Below are 17,944 nucleotides of genomic sequence, written 5' to 3'. Positions count from 1 at the left end.
CCCCAAAGTTATTTGTTGTTATTTGCATTTATAGGGGTAAAATGGTACCCCCATAAATGCACTGCTTTCTGTGAATGTCATTAATTGCTGTTAGTTTGCAGCACTCCATGGTTCACTTCAATGTTAGTGTTCCAATTGAGCTGCGATGGTTGTTTCTGACAGCTGGTGTATACTGAGTGCAATGAGTTCCAATACAAATTTGGGAATAAACTGGCCATAATTCATTCGAGCCTAATGAGTTAAAAATCCAATCCAACAAATCGCACTGGGACATCCCAAAATGCTGATGCAACAAGCTTACAGCTTTTCAAACTATTCCAGCACAGCCCAACAGCTGACAGTTACTGAGCCCCAGTTTGGTTTTGAAATAACCACACACAAGAGTGCAGAGTCCTAATCTATGCTGTTCTCTTGTGCGATCTCTCCATCTGTCATGCAATGACACATGCATACAAAGATATGCCTAACACACACACACACACACACACATACATGCACACTCAGAGGCATGCACACTTATAGTAGATTCTAAAACTTCTAAAACACAACACTGTGGTTCTGTGTTGTCAATGCCACAGACACAGACACGCACACATTCACAAACACGGACTTGCTGGTGTGAAAAATTCAGAACATGCCTGTCCCTTTACACTGCACTCTGACCCTAAAACTGAGGATTACACAAAGGATAATCCCTGTGTATGTTTGTGTGCCTGCCTGTCTGTCTGTCCGTGTGTCTATCCATCCATCCCTTCATCTTACGCTGTTGTCCGTCTATCTGTTTGTCCGTCTCTTCTACTCCCAGCTGCACCTGATCTACACCTCACTGCTCTTAAAGAACACATGCATTAACACAAATCCTCCCTCGTTTCTCTTCCCTGCCTCCAGTTTGAGCTTAGCAAATGAATGGTCAGCTCTTGAGGTATGTTTAAATGACCGACACTATGTCATTACTTTTGTTACCATATCATTACTGTCAGCTCATAACTGCTATTGTCAGCTGCAAAACTATATGGTAGTAAAACCGTTCCTCTCGAACACCAACACATTTCATCCTCCTCTACGCTACTTTAAAGTAATAATATTGCAGGTTCTCATTTAACTGTAACAGCATGTCCTTCACTGTGTGTGCTCATATAATGTATGGATGCAATATTTTACTATAACACTCTATATCACAATTTTAGTTAGTTTTTCTAATCTAATTTTGCATTATTTGTAAGAAATATCAAATACAAGTTTGATAAATGTTAAAATGGTTAAATAAAAGAACAAAAAAAAGGCTGCTAAGTGTATCATGAACCCTATCTTCTATAAGTCTCTCTCTTTCCATGTGTGTGAGAATAATGGGTCAGCTCATAACTACTATTGTTAGCTGCTAAACTCCCCTATTCAGCGATTAAAGCAGTCAGGCGCGAGTGTCCTGTCTGAATGAATGTGTGAGTGACTGTGTGTGTGTGTGTGTGTGTGTGTGTGTGTGTGTGTGTGTGTGCATGCGTGCATGGTCTGTGTGAGAGACAAAGAATAGAGAAAGTATGGGTGGGTCACACGAGTGCAGAGGAGAGAAGTAGTGAGAGAGGGAGTGGGGAAAAAATACAAGAAGAAATTAAACATTTGTGGGGAGAAGACAAAGAAAAAGAAAGATGGCGAAACTCATGGTGAAAACGGACACAGCTCAATGTGGTCTCACCAGTGGGTGTGGTGTTACTATGGCAACATACATCCCATAGAGGGTGGTAACAACAGGTGCTTTGGCAAAACAAATGACTTCAGTGGCATCAAGGCTCATCATTACAGCTGCCTAGAGGGGCAATTTCATACATATTAAGTGAATAACATCCTGTGCATCTGGCACAGAGCTGAAAGCAGAGACGATATGTAAGGACCACAAACTGTTTATTAGACAGCCAACAAACATTTCATTGGGTTTCTCATAGTGTTTTGCAGCAGAGGTGCCTCACCTAACATATAATACTAGAAAATACTAGGAAATGAGCAGTGCCACTACATCCTGCAGTTCATAATCATCTGGAAATGAGGTGAGATGAGATGAATCAGGATCTGTTTGATTCACCTCTGCAGAGACTGTCTGGTCACTTGCATATTATGTTTGTTTTACAGAGCTTGGTCAGAGCAGAACATCACCATGTCCGAAAAAAAAATCAAACTCTGTAAGCTTTCACAAGTACAGCAGGGACAACCTTTGCGGCTGTGCACTTGTAATTACTCGAATATGTGTTGGTGGGATGAGACCGCACTCCGTCTGCACGGATATCCTCTGCTCAGTGATTAGCACTGTTGCCTCAAAGCAAGAAGGTTCTGGGTTCCAATCCTGGCCGGGGCAGGACCTCTCTGTGAGGAGTTTGCATGTTCTCCCCATGTTTGGGTTAGTTTCCTGCAGGTGTTTGGGTTTTCCCTACCATCAAAATGCATACATTAGGTTAACTCTCTGGCACCAGCATAGATCTCTGACAAATAAAATTCTTAAGTTCTACAGTGATGCAACAGTGGTAAGCGTAGAAGTCACAGCTGCCTGCCATTAATTTTCTAACTGCTAACCTTAAACCCAAAGTCTATAATTAGACATTCCCCTTGTGAATACAGAAAGATGCTCTCATTTTCATCCTGTTTTCTCAATTTCTATGAGGACATGTTGTCTCTAAAGTACAGGCACATGTCATGATGTGAAACACGGCCATCTTTTCCCAGGCATCAGGTCAGTGAAATGACCAGACAGACTATTTAAGCGCCTGGTATCAGTTGATCCCACACCAGTGACCTCCAACCCCTAACCAGGAAACAGGAAGTGTGGCAAAGAGGGCAACTTGAAACCCTTCTCCTGTTTCACTCAGTTAATCACCTATCTTCCTATCCACCTATCCTATCTTCAATTCTCATTTTAAGACATACATACATCTATCAGCATCTGTGTCTCTCTTATTCGAAACCTGTCAACATAAAAACAGGAAATGACCAGAGCGCAAAACATCCGCCCAATCATGTTATTGTATCTCTCTGACTGATCAAAAGGAAAAACTCACATACACCAACCAACCACTCCTGTGCTGGATAGTTAAAACTGAGTCAGAATCTCGTTTTTTTATTAGATACACTACAAATATGTCCCTCTGGACCTCCCACTGCCTCAGACTAACCTCTTACCCACATATACTTTTGACCTGTGGGAAACAGTTATTGACCTAGCTTTCTGTCTGTCTGAACGATTTACTCACACACACAGTTCACTGAGTTCTTTGCACTCTTTCCAAAATGTTTTACAAACTTCAGAGCTTCTCAAAGGCTGCTAATGAGAACAAGTTAGCTGGACTGAACTCCCTCTCGACCCTCCTGTCCCAGACACTCCTCTCACTTCCTTTTCCTCCCCTCATTCTTTCTTCTTTATCACTCTGCCCTGGTACCCCCCCCCCCCCCCCCCCCAGTCCTTCCCTGACTCTTTCTGACAGCACAAATGAATGAATAGTCAACATATGATGAATGAAGTAAGCAAATGAATGCTTAAATTAATTATATCTGGAATGAGCCAAACCATCATTGAACCAGTGAAACAACAAATGACTGAATAAAAGAATGACTAATAAGAAAATGAACATATGTGGATGATCTGTCACCACACTATAAAAGATGCTTTGCATATTAGTATTTAAAGCACAACATTATCCATTTTTCTGCTGATACACTCCTCATTGCCAACAGTTCCTCGTGCTGCTCCCCGAGATGTGGCCTTTAAAGAGATGAAGGCTCTGCCCTGCCCTGCCATGCTTTGTTCAGCCTCTCTCTGTGAGAATGTGACCCTATGCTGATTAATCTGTTTTTAACTATGTTTGGCCCCCTGCCAAAGCCACAGGCCCACACTCTCTCTCTGTTTTTTATTCTATCGCTTCTTTCAAAGTTGGACACTTGCTGGGGAAGGCAGTTTGCCCTCTCTTTTTCCCCCTCTGATGTAAAATGTTCCCTTTCGGCACAAGGATTTTCTATTCTCCTCTAATATACCCTATTATTTAACAAAACAACATGACTCTGCTAATCTACTAGCTCTATTCTATTTAACTCTAGTAAGCTTGTTGGTTCTGCGCAAATAATACCAGTACTTAAACTAAAAGCTATTACAATACAGGTTTTACTATTCTACACTTCAGCTGATACTCTTGCCCAGTGAAACTACGCTGGCCTTCCTCTCCCTTTCTGACAACTCCATCACACACATCCTCTACATCTCTATCCCTCTTTCACTCTCCCCAACTCACCCTCTCCCCCACCCTCCTCCTCCTCTCACTGTCTTTGTAGCGGTAATAAGCTGAACACTGCATTACAGTTTCCATTCATCCATACCTCTCTGATCTTCTCTGCATGAATGCAAGTCCCGGCTTGCCCGCTGGCCGAGCAGCACTGAAAGCTAGGGGCTAATACTTTGCTGGTCACGGCTGACTGCTACACTGTAGTAAATGTCTACCTTAGTAATTTTTGGGACTGTCCCAAAGTCACTACAATCACGGAGGAGATGAAAGCCTTCAACTGTGATTGGGACTTGCAGTATTAAACCACTCTGACAGACTAGAAGATGATATAATGTGTTAATCCACACAGTAACCAATTGGAAATGCAGCCATTTCGATTTTTAGCTGAGTATTAATCAGAAAGAAACAGTTTAAGGGTGAAGGAAGTTCTCTCTGTATATGCTTCTTTTCCTGAAAACACAGTCAGTACAAGTCATTCATTCCTTTGTGGGACAGTAGGGCTATCTGTGTGTGCCTGAGCTGATGTGACGCGTTTTGCTCCCGTTGAACGGGAAAACACACACAAACCCACACACACAGGGATGTTCCCATAGCCTTTCCGAATGGTTAAGCAATATCTCTCACTCTCTCTGTCGCTCTCACTCAGTCTCTCTTCCTCTCTGCCTGTTTCTGTATTCTTTCCTTTTTCCTTTTGCCAGTCCATCTCATCATTTTCCCATTTTTCAATATTTTTGTCCCTCTGTTTGTCTCCGACATACCGTTTTACCTCTCCCAAGGAGAGGAATAGAAAAAGCACAAATGAAGTACAGTGAGTATGTACAATCATTTGTACAGTTTTCCTTAAACTGATGCAGCAGTGGCAACACAAACTGTTAATTAGCTACAAAATATGAAAAATGAAAAGCAAGACACTAGATTGGATTATTCTTTATTATAAAAGAATCTGTGGTCATCTTTAAAGTCCAACCAGCACTACTGTCACCTTTTTGTTTGCATTCAAAAACACAGTTTTATAGATTATACAGACCCCAAAATGGCTGACAATTCAAGATTTTTGCTTGACAAAGGCGATATTGAGAGATAAATCATGTACTCATTCTAGCTAAGACAGAGTTAGTTCCAGCTACCTTTAATGAGCAGATTCTCCCACCAAAACAACCAATTAAGGCTTCTCTCATTAGTGGGTTTGACAGAGCTGCCACTGTTCTACACATCCTGAAAGTCTGAGAATGAACATGGCCCCTGATGATTATAGATAAACTATACACACAGAAAAGGGCCTGACAGGAAAAGCACATCAGTGACAGACGTGCTCACTGCTGGATTTCCCTTACAGCTCACCAAACCAAAAGCCCTTCCTGCTTACGCTACGTTTATGTTGAGTAGTAAATGTTCTCATGGATATTCTTTACTTCATATGGTTGTACATATAAATAAAATGAAAGTTATAACCCATATTCAAGTGAATTATCTTGTAAATGACTGCCTTCATGTACGAAATAATCTTAACACCTGTAACACAATACAATACTACACAATAGCGCTACAGAAAGTAATACCTCTGTGAAGCATTTAACGTTCAATAGCTGCTAAGAATACAAAGTGTGTTGGTAGTTTTTGGCTCCTTAGTTATGTGATGTTGTTGTACCAGACTGGATTATTTGTCCCTACTCTCAAACTGATCAGTGGGAACACATTTGTGATGCCAAAAGATGTAAGAAAATATGGAAAGAAATTTCAGATCTAGATCTAGTCTGATTGTTGAAGCCAGTAATCCATATGTTATGAAAATGATGGGGTAGCTCTAAATTCATTTTCTCCATTATGTAGCTGGCTCGCTGAGTAGCTGGATGATAAACCTGTTATGTAATTTGTTCAGTTCAACAGAGTTTCCTCTCATCTCTTAGAAAGGTCTAGGTTTGAGCGGAAAGATAAAAGTGTGGTCCTCCATTTTCAAATGAGCCACAACCACCTGATGAAAACTCATCTAATTCACATTCTCTCTCATTCCTTTTTTGCAGCATTCAAATTCGTTTGAAAATTGGAAGGAAACATGGCTATAGATATAGGCCATCGTGAAACACAGAGACATCTGTGTCACGGTTCAACCCTTCAAAAAGGGTCTTGGGTTAAGCATTTTCATGTAACGTACTGTGGATCATCATTCATGGAAAACAATCCAAAGCATCTGTAATCATGAAACACACAGCAAACCATGAATAGACATATTGCCTAGTTCCTAAGTCCCACATAACGTACACCACTGGTGTCCATGACATTGTCCCTGCCCTGATATCATCCATTTCTATCTAACCTACATTACCTCCCCCAGAGGAGAACAGACAAGAAGGCAATAGGCACCAAAGCAGAGTTGTGCTGGTGAGGTGAAGAGTAGCTGTGTCACTACCCACCCACCTGCAAGTGCACACAAACACATACACAGGTAGATTGTTACTGGGGCTATACTGTAAACAATCACCCTTAAACCTAACTCAAACCGTCTGGCTATGTTGTCCTGAGTTATGACAAAGTTGCAACAAACAAGGATTTGCAAAACACATCTGTCAGACAGACTGATCAAGCCAGGTTTGCTTGTTCAAAAACAGAAATAACTTGAGAATGAGGCCACCAACTGTGACTGTGAAACCATACATATGTTGTTTTAAATAATTCATCAAAATTAAATTAGGCTGATGACATCAATATGTTTGCCAGTTGCCACTGACTTTTGCATGTCAGCACAATCTATCACAATCTCAGGTCTGTCGGCCAGTTTTGTCAGCTTGCCTGCCTATCTGTGTGAACTACCTGAACCCTCGCCATCTGTCAACCAAAATCTGACTTATGAGGCTCTGTGTGGGAAATACACGCCTGTAAAGTACTGCACATACATGCATTTCTAATAGTAGTAAGAATATTATGAGAAAGGAAGACACATTTGCAAATAGAAACTATAGTGTACTCAAAGGCAGACCTGTCACAAAACAAAATCTATATTTTGAGAGTATTTCGAGCTATTAAAATCAACCATTCACTGTAGAAATGCACAACGTTACATGATCAAATTAAATAATTAAAAATTTGAGTCACTTATGAAGTAAAACACTGTTGCTGCTGTTTAGAAACTCAAAATGAAAGTAATTGCTTTCTTCCTCTGCTCCATATCTTTATAAATTGAATACCATCTTTTCAGGGTGTTGACCAGAAGAAAACTTATTTTATAAAACCAGGTTTGGCTCTGATGAGTTGATATCTTATTAAAACAGATTAGTTAATAGTTGCTAATGGATAATACTATTCAACATACATGCTCTAAACATCTTGGCTGCAACAAAGCCATCTTTACCACTAACATCTTTTTCACTATCTTTTAAATGCAGCTCTTGAAAACCCCTTTCTAGCATAACACCATAAAAAACCGAATCGTTTGAAACTGTAAAACTGGATGTTCTGGTGTTGCTGTAGCAAGTACTGACCGTGCATAAGGGAACTGACACACGAATAACATCGCTAATGTTAAACAATAACTTACAAAAGTGCTTCAATTGAAATGCTGTCGTTGTTCCCAATAGCTTGGTGCTTTCAAACAGTCAGCCACTATTTGTTAACTTAGTGACAGGAAGCACCAACATGAATCGTGCAACAAAGACCGAGACGGATGTTTGAATAACGTTAGTCCACAAACGTAACGTCTACGTTAGCATGATTAGAACCAACCGCCAACGTTAAATCATCGTAAACTTAGCGGCAGACTTCACATACACCAGGAAATACAACCATCAACCAGTATCGTAGCGGGGTTTATTCGTTTGATTCGTTTGGAAAATTTCTTCCAAACATGCCAGTTACGCTAGTTTCCCATAAGCTAAATGTTTCCACCAAACCTTTGATGCTAACCACATCAAACGCAACCGAGCGGGATACAGCGCGACATGAAAGTAGCTGAGGTGATGATAACAGGGATAACGTGGAAGAAGATAGGCGCCATGAAGCGCCTTAAACCGAAGGTATGGCTTCAAATCCAGATAACGGGTTTGAATGGGAAGCGTGCTGCTTTCTGACCGATTCAAATCGCTGCTTCTAGTTACTGTGTTCGTAGGTGCAGTTAGAGTACCTAGAACTCTAATTACCGTAACAAAATCGACAATAGTCAACGTAAAATACCCCCAAAGCATCGAATCCACAGCAGTCACTAATATGCAAATCACGTGATTTAAAAGGGGGTAAAATAAACGTTACCTGTTGTAATTTCCAGCGATGCTAATGGGGAACTTTTCCAAACGTGGCCTCTCACTCTGCTCTCCTCCAAAAAATAACGTACGTCCTACTATCTCAGCCTCCAAAAATCTGCACTACAGTCAATACCGACAATCTGGCCAGGGCTCAAAGCAGACGTGTCCATCATCCTCAAGACCCGCCTCGTACAGTGAAAAACATCTTTTAGCTGTCTCCCATTGGCTCAGACAGGTTACTGTAATAGATCTTGAGATGTGATTGGTGGTTTGCGCTGTCCATACATATTGGAGGGCCGTTCGATGCAGAGGTGGCTGTGCCAGTGTGGCGAGACAGCTCCCTCTAGAGTACGAAGTGAATCACTTAAGTATTTCTGAAATACTGGTCATGCTCTTGAAGACTTGAAAAGCTATCTTTTTTTCATTTATATTCAAGTTTTTCATTTGGATTGAGTAATAATAAGAACTGATGCTTCTTCTCTGTTTTTGTTTGTTTTACCTGCTTTGACTTTGCTAACCATATTATTTCAGCCAGTTCAGACATTAATATTCGTCCAACAGAATTCAGCTATTTACTATGACTACAGTGGTAGCTTTCACTGCATGAACATAAGCAGCGTTATGCTAACCCAGCATTCAAGAAACACTGCAGAGCATTAATATGAATATAATTGATTATTTTATTATATGACAGTTTTTCCACACTAAGTTATTCTTTCTCTTCTCAACTAATTCTTACTCTCTCTCTCTCTCTCTCACACACACACACACACTCACACACACACACACGCATGCACAGCTCTTACATATACACTAACACCAACACCCAGATTAGAAACTTGAGTAATTGGCTTATAGTGTAAGGCAGCGTGTAGATTTGACATGAGCAAACGAGGAGGCGTAAACAACCACATAAGAACAGCATTTGTAGAATAAAGAACTACAAGAGAACAAGTATTAATAACTAATTAAAGCTTTTGATGATTAAAAACTGCCGACAGAAAAGGACAATTTGATTTTAAGTTAGTCATCATATTATGCAGTTTGATTTGGGTCCCAGCTCAGAGGCAGGCAGGTAGAATGTGTTTCTGTGGACTCACCGTTAGCAGAACATCATGAGTGACAGCAGAGAAGCATGGCCGTCCAGTAGAGGGTGCACACACAAACACAGAGGAATGGAGAGCAGAGGAACAAACCGTCAGACACTACACATGACACTGACATGTTTATATTATGAGCAGCATCTGCTACAGTTAGACACCTCAAATGAAATCAAGGTCAAGTAATGATGGATTATAATATATACATAGATATATAGATCACACAGATTCTACTGGCTGTTTGGTGAGTCACAGCTGCTCTATCCATGTGGCGACATGAGAACAATACAACACACCGCATATCTTCTCTCTGGCGTGTCGGCAAACAGAAATTTTACTGACATAATATCTGCATGTTTGGATAGTGGAATGAAACACACCCACACTGGAAGCACTTAATCATACAAATAATAATGGGATAAGTGAATTAAAGTGGCCTCCCTCTGTACCTGAAGTCTACCTGATTGCAACCTGCTGAGCAGGACTCACACAGAACAGCTTGTCCTTTATCAGTCTCAGGTTGGATTGTGATAAAAATACAGCGCCTGGTGGGTAATAATACTTCATTAATACTGAAGTATACTACTAGTAAAACAGATCACCCTTCTCATGAGTAAAATCAACAGAATACTGTAAAATCTGCTGACTCCATCCTAACAGACTCATTGTTTTGTGCCTATTGCGTTTGTTTGACTTCAGAGATCTACATAAACTTAACTCTAAGGTGCCATCAATGAGTCTGCAAGTATGACATAAATTTTGCTATCTGTTCTGAAGATAGTATAGACATTTAGCTGCTCCTTCATGCTTTTCTAGACCTCTAATGACACACAAGAGTCAAGAAAGAAAGTTGAAAGAGTGTACCTGATTGTCAGAGGTCCCATACTGCAGAAATAGTTCCCACACTGAGATTAAGACAGCCGTCAGTCTTGACTCTAAACCTAATCAGCCTGGCCTGAGGCAAGCTCTCTGTCTCTCAGAAACAGAAACCTCTCAGTGCACACAGCGGTCATCTCTTTGGCTTCTGCTTAGGCTCACAGTGCTGACCGGCTACGCTCGCAGTGTCCTCACTGTATACCAACAGACTGTATCTGTAAGCTAAACAGGCTTGGCAGAAACACAGTGTCCTACAGCCAGGGAGCTACAGTAGGCTAGCTGTATGGTTTCCCATGCAGGCATGAGATCAAGCTAGCACAGATTCTCTGGAGGATTAGTGGTGTGCCCTTCTGAGGAGAATTACCCTGACACAGCCATCTGGACATCATAACATTGCCCACTAGGCCAACAAGTATAGTCCAGTCAACTCTATGCCCTCATCTAAAAAACATCATTTAACCCTGTACTCAGAAAGGTACATAGTGAATGAAAGCAAGCTTAATCTGAGTGGCTTAAAGTTGAATTCCATGTGTGATTTGCACTGTTTTTCTAATGTTTTGTGCTGACTCTAGGCAACAAATGTGTGATTTAATTTAATCTGTCTTGTGATTAAGTTAAATTAATGGGTTAAAAAAAACACAACTTGTGACATAAATAAAAGTAGTGAAAAATGGATCGTATGATGTTCAAATATGGTATCTCCACAGGGTGTTCATGGAGCTACGGTACAATGTGTTTTCCTCATCATTAAAGTTTTTAAGAAACATCAGCTAAAGAGTTAGACCATCAAACAGCTGGTTGAAGTACAATTAGTGAACTCTCCTACTATACTTGCCACTTATTGGCCACTGTATTTGAGTTAAGCCTCAAGTCAAACATGGAGGAAGGTTGAGTAAATCTCCTATCAAATTTGTAGTTTTAAATATTCATTGGAATTATTAAAATTATAAGTATTAATATCATGAAAGTGAGGCAAAGTATAAATATGCAGGAACACTGCTAATATACTGTCCTTACCTATTATATTACTTCAGACGCCACCGTGTTGGAGGAAACACATATGAAACCCTGACCACATACCTCACTATTCATAATATAAACCATCATTTGTGGTCAACAGTGCAGGGCATACTCATTACTCATATTTTCCTGGCTTTTACTGCCAGCTGCTACAAAGTTGGTGTCTGTGCTGTTGTCTAAATTATGGGAATTTGTCTCCAGTATGCATGGATACACAAACTCATACACAAATGTACACACCCAGAACTGAAGACATGCACAGGCTCCTGTACTAAAAACACATGTTAAAACAGCAAATCGCACACTAATACCACACACACAAACAGTCTTGTTTCCATCATTTTTGGGGACATTACATAGACTTAGATTCATTTTCTTTAGGCTTAACCACCACCTAACCATAACAATAAACATTACTTGCCTAATCCTTACCTTAACCTAACCGTAACCTCAGCCGACCTTAAAGCAAGAATTCACTCTAATATTTAATGATTTAAGTTTTGGCTTGTATTTGGTCCCCATAAGTAAGGCGGGTCCTCACAATGTGGCTGTGTAAACAGATTTTTGTATTTTTGTCCCCACAACTACAGGAATATGTGGCCACACACAGACACACACACACGCAAAACTGTATTTTACCTGACAACCAGTTGAGAAGCTGTTCGGACAAGAGGCTTGACTGAAGTGTTTCTTCATATGACTTCTCTCGCTATGTTCACACTTGTCGAACAAATGCCAAAAGACTTTGAACAAATACTTCACACCTATTTGTTTTATATAATGCCAAGCACCAGCTCTCTCTCTCTCTCTCTCTCTCTCTCTCTCTCTCTCTCTCTCTCTCTCTCTCTCTCTCTCTCTCTCTCTCCTCATACACTTCTTTGTGTGTGTGGTAACTCTAAACTCCAGGATCAGGTGTCAGGTAAGGAGGAGAGAAAGAGGAAGAGACAGATTATTAAAGAGAAGCAGCCGGATGGAAAGAAAGAGACAAAGTCAGGCTTATAGTCAAAAGGATAAAGAAAGATGAAGAATACATATAGTGAGAGAGGAATAATAAAAAGAACAAAGAGGGAGAGAGAGTTTTCTGCAGGGTGCACCCACAGGTGGCACCTCTACCTTATCAGTAAAAGGGTGCATGGGTATAAAATGTTAATTCACTCTGAAACTTGATTTTCACTATGGAGTTTAATTGGAGGTTCAGTTCTGTGTCTCTGTGTGTGATGGAGTTTACAGCTGTGTCATAATTTAAGAAAGCTCAGGAAAATACACAAAATTTTGCATGCATTTGTTTTGCGTGCACACACATGTATGGCAAATATTAAAATTAAAAAAAATGATAATTCTGTGCTGCAAGTATCTCAAGTCCAAACTTTATCATTTTAAGGTTCTAAGCCTTACTTGCCGTGCAGATAGCGTGGCCAATTGTCTCCTGGTACCTGAACGCACCACAACAGACAGCTTTGCATTGAATGATAGACAGAAGAGATAAGCTTCACCGAAAGCCAACTGTCTTCACTTAAAGAACAGCACGTATCTGTGCATGCAAACTATGTCTATAAATAGGCTTTCTGAGACTATCTTTAATGTTTTCTTACTGATAAAACATGTTAGTGTCATTTGATAGTGAATATTTATAAAACTTATTTATATGTGATACATTTTATGTATGGTATGTTTAATGTTGCAATGCCTGTAAAACACTGAATGATTTTTCCCAGTTTTTGTTTTGTTTTGTTTTGTTTCTTGACATAACTTTTCTATTAAATCATCCAAAAGCCGAATCCAATGGTTAACAAGAGCCAGTGTTACATGATACCACAATGACCACTAGAGGACAGCAGCGCCTCTTTGCAGCAGTCTCAGCAGTCATCACCAGGATCCATGACAGTAAAGCGGCTTCAGTTTCACTGCATTTGGGTCATGTGCCGTAAATTCAGTCAACATAGTGATATATGTCAGGAAGAAAGCGGTTTATATTTACATGCCAATAAATATTTGAAGTAATTTGCCTGTGGGAAAAGCCCTGTTTTCCTTAAATGGCAGACCACTTAGTGTGACCTTGTTTGGGTTTTTTCATTCTTTTGCACTCCACACAAAGTCACACAGTCAGACTGAAGTCTTTTCAGAAAAATGTGAGGAATTTTGTGACTTTCATACACACTCAAGAGAGCAGAGATGAAGCATGTCTCACCCCAGTTTACTGCAAGTGATTATGGTTGTAGAACAACCCAGCCACTGTCTTAAAATGTCCCTGTTACAAACCAAAAAAAATCATGAAGTTAAATCTTTAAAAGGTTGATATTTTTAATGCCAAAATAGTTGTATAATAAGAGTTTGTCACTTTTGACTGTTTGAGTAGACTTTGTGATGTTTAACACGTCCATATCATACGTTACGTACCATACATTACTTTGTGAGATGAGAAAAAAATTCATAACATCTCTCAACAAGATCTTATTGCACACTATATGCTCATTTTGTGATTAAATGATTGATACATTATGTGGCAATTCTCCATAAAGTCATGACATCAGTATTTTTTTAAGTCATTTTCAATGTCATTTCAGTTTCACTATGACAGTTTTGTTTGGATTGTGAAAACAGAGGCAACACCAATGACTAAACTATATATTGCTAATATATATTGGTTCTGATCGCACTTCAGTGTTCTAGCAATTTTATTCCAAACCAGCCACCTACTGGCCAGACTCTGCCCCCACGTAAACACAAACCTGACGTGTGTTTCCTGTCTCAGGGGGAAAGAGTCTCATCCTCCAAGCTGATCCATAACCAGGTTTGAGTCTTGATTGTGAGGTTATCTGCCAGAGAGTTCGCATTGTGATTAAGATATCACTTGGCAGTGGTTCAGAAACTTCATATCCTACAAGTATTCCTTGAAGCACAGACATCCACACCTGTGGTAAACATTTCTCCACCCCTGATAAAAAAACATTGTTGTCAAATCAGTACTTAACCCTTCTGACTTACCCAAAGGGTGTACCAGGACCTGCTCGAGGCCAAAGTCCAATTATGTGCTCCACTCAAATAATTTCCAGCAGTACTCTACACGAGATAGAAACTCTGAGTAAACAGATATTTATTCATGGAAGAACAGACATTTACAGTTAATTAGTTATTTTTTCATTAAAGGTTTTATGACAAAGTCATTTTGCATCTAGTTAGAGTAGTTTCTGGTCTGGAAAATATATTGCCATAAAATCTGTATAACAAGAATCCATTGGATAAACAGATAAAACAAGGGAATCCTGAGGGAAAAAAATATGAAATCATAATGAGTTCCTTCAACATCATCTTCTCTCACAGATGTCTTCACTTATCTTGACAGACCAGCTGACTATTACACCCACAAGATTTTGGAATATTTCTGTGGGAATTTTTGCCCATTCATGCAGTAGAGCATTTGTGAGGTCAGGCACTGATGTTGGACAAAAAGGCTTGGTTTGCAATCTCCATTCCTGTTCATCCCAAAGGTGTTGGATGGGGTTGAGGTCAGGGCTCTGTGTGCGCCAATCAAGTTCTTCCACACCAAACTCATCCAACCATGTCTTTATGGACTTTGCTTTGTGCACTGGGGCACAGTCATACTTTAATAGCAAAGGCCTTCCCCAAACTGTTACCACAAAGTTGGAAGCATAGCATTGTCCAAAATGCCTTGGTATGCTGACGCATTCAGATTTCCCTTCACTGGAAGTAAGGGACCCTGCCCAACATCTGAAAAACAGTCCCATAAGAGATGTGTCTGGATACTTTTGTGAATATAGTGTATATCACTGAAAGCTATTCTGATGATCAGGATCCTTCAAATTCTACATAGAAGTCTTTCACACAGAGATTTTTCAAGGATGCCCGTGTGGATCCTTTGCACGTTGAAAGTACCACCAGTCCTATGTGCACAATGCTTTGCCGCTCTTTTTAAAGATGGCGAACAAGAGCAAAAACGATCGCAAGCTGCACAACTTCCATTAAAAACCTTCTCAATGACAGAATGATGAAACATTCATTGGCTTCTTTCACAATATGTCTTCTCTGAATGCTAGTAGTCTTGCCTAACCTCTGTAGGACCCAACCTGGATTGCCCTATCCTACCAAGATAGCGTCCTTGACTGCCTGTAAATATTGAATTGGCTGCTCCTTCACTCTCCTGCTAGCTTTTTTTTTTTACCTGTGAAGGCAAGACGAATTACACTGTTGGCATGGCTATCACTAACTCCCACCATAGCTCCCACAGGTCTAATTAAAAACACCAGGTGCGTATGCGTGCATGTATAGCGGGTTATAATCTTGCTGTGTAGTCCAGTAGATTTTAGTGTATAGGCTGTACAGTGTATTTTCCTTGCGTTCTTGCAGTTGGGGAAAGTAACTAAGTATATTTCCTCAACTTGTGAAATTGTGCTTTATCTCAGCATTGAGTTATATGCTGCTTTCTACAGTCAGCAGATTTTCCTATTTTTCATTAAAGCAAGAGGAATAATAATCAATGATGTAGTATGGACTGTAATAATGGACTTTTAATTTAATTGACTATATTTAACTGATGGCCTAACATGTTCAACCCAAGACTACAGGCTGGCTAGTGGGGTATTTGTACTTTTGCTGAGTTAAAAGATCTGAATATTACCTCCACCTATGCCTACCTGTCTACCTGTGAAGTACCACTACAACGCTGAGGGGATCTATGTCACTATTCAAAACTAAACAAAACATTATTTCACTTTTGATTTAAACTTCCAACTGAGCTGACTCACGCGCTGGTGCACGCACACTTTATGTTGGTCTGAGGTCTTCCCCGCATTGCACGTGCGTGTGATAACCGGTGACTACACATCGGCGCGCGCGCACACCGCTTTTCAGTCTTTATCCCTCCAGTGAACCGAGAGAGAGAGAGAGAGAGAGAGAGAGAGAGAGAGAGAGAGAGAGAGAGAGAGAGAGGCTGTCTGGTCGCTTCCGGCTTCAAACACACAGACAAACAGCGCTTTACTACCAAACTCAGAGGTGTCGAGCAGCAGCAGCAGCACGCATGGCAACAGAAACGTCCCCGAGAAACTATTTATCCTGAGAGCAAACTGTGAGAGGATTTCACTGATCGGTACGAACTGCTTTGAAGTTTTCCTGAAATAACCACAGAGAAAACACTGGGGGAAAAGAGAGAGAGAGAGACATTTTGAAGTCTTCTTCTGTGGAGGAGGATTTTTGGTGAAAAGGTGAAGAAGCAGAAAGAAGGACCGGCGGCAGCGTTGAACGAGTTCGTGCGTGGAAGAAACTAAAAAAAAACAAAACAAAAAACACAAGAGGAGTAGATAATAAGTTGTTTTGGTGCACGAGGAGGAGCCGTGTCTTTGCATGTTTTGTGTCTCGAGTGTCAGACACACACAGACAGAGAAGAGTCATCCTCGGTTCCTAACTATTGGTATCAGGCTGTAATATCACTCAGAGCAATAAAAGTGTCCCGGAGAAGAGGACGGGACAGCGCCGAGGTAAGATAACTGAGGGCCTGCTGTCACGTCAGGACCTCCATCTGAGGAGATTATTATTGTTGGATAGAGTTTATTACATTTTAATACCACCTCCTCTGGTGCAGCCAGAGAGCCAGCAGTGAAAGTTGTCAGGATTACAGGCCTAGTCATCCTATTAGTTAGGGGAGAAATGGGGAAACCCGTCTATTTGAGTAGTTTTTAAACAATTTTATCCGTAGTTTTAATTAAAGCGCATCTTCATTGTTTCTAAAGTCTTCTTGAATCTTATCAACCTCCCTCTTAATATTTGTTTTATGATTAGGCTACAGATGGACATGATTTCAGATAACAGCTGCTTTCCAATGATATGCAGCACTAAACAATACTTAATCATTTTCAGCTATAATGGTGCTTAGATAAGATTGAGGTAGAACAGCCTTTTATCGTATCTGGATCCAGAATTGAATCTGCTTGTCAAAGAGGAATTATTGAAAACACTTTATCAAATCCATTTATGTTTAGCTTTCAACGCTTGCATGCAACATAACTTATACATGCTTAAAAGCTGAAATTTAAATATTGATTCCAAATAGCTCAGACTCACAAATTTGCTCTTCAGCTAAACCATCATTTGAATGTTGTGCACAACACTAATAAAAAGAGAAAAGCTGGAGGGGATGGACGGTTTGAAAAAACATTTTGTGAAGCAACAAATAATTTTACGAGCTTGCAAGCAGATCCAAAGTGGGATCAGCTACAGGAACACAATGCTATGTTAGATTTGAGGTTATGTCTTTGGCTGCCCATCACGTCATATCCAAGCATCATTAAATATCAGCTTACATTGTCCAAAATCCAAAGATATTCACTTAATGCTGATAAAAGAGAAGTAATCCTCGTGTTGGAGAGGATGGAGCGATGAAATGTTTGGCTTTTTTTTTTTTTTATAAAAAGTTACATCAACAAACAATGAATTATTAAAATAGTTA

At 40.2% G+C, this 17,944-nt stretch overlaps 2 protein-coding genes across 19 annotated transcripts in view; one reads left to right on the top strand and one right to left on the bottom strand.

Annotated features, from left to right (window-relative positions):
• epb41l2 (erythrocyte membrane protein band 4.1 like 2) overlaps positions 1–8,701 on the bottom strand; it is a 46,130-nt gene extending 37,429 nt beyond the window's left edge. For 5 of the 12 annotated variants that reach the window (XM_046373146.1, XM_046373145.1, XM_046373155.1 and 2 more), the window contains exon 1: positions 8,496–8,694. The gene's annotated coding sequence lies outside the window, so the exon portion shown is untranslated. Of the gene's footprint in view, positions 1–8,495 lie in introns of all 12 variants that reach the window. The other 7 variants (XM_046373150.1, XM_046373157.1, XM_046373151.1 and 4 more) reach the window with 3 other exon arrangements.
• itpkb (inositol-trisphosphate 3-kinase B) overlaps positions 8,082–17,944 on the top strand; it is a 34,265-nt gene continuing 24,402 nt past the window's right edge. For 2 of the 7 annotated variants that reach the window (XM_046373163.1, XM_046373162.1), the window contains exon 1: positions 16,443–16,976. The gene's annotated coding sequence lies outside the window, so the exon portion shown is untranslated. Of the gene's footprint in view, positions 8,264–16,440; positions 16,977–17,944 lie in introns of those variants that run through there. The other 5 variants (XM_046373161.1, XM_046373158.1, XM_046373160.1 and 2 more) reach the window with 4 other exon arrangements.

This window comes from Scatophagus argus, chromosome 19 (genome assembly GCF_020382885.2).
Source record: "Scatophagus argus isolate fScaArg1 chromosome 19, fScaArg1.pri, whole genome shotgun sequence".
Lineage (NCBI taxonomy): Eukaryota > Metazoa > Chordata > Actinopteri > Scatophagidae > Scatophagus > Scatophagus argus.
This window is presented reverse-complemented; position numbering and strand designations above follow the sequence as displayed.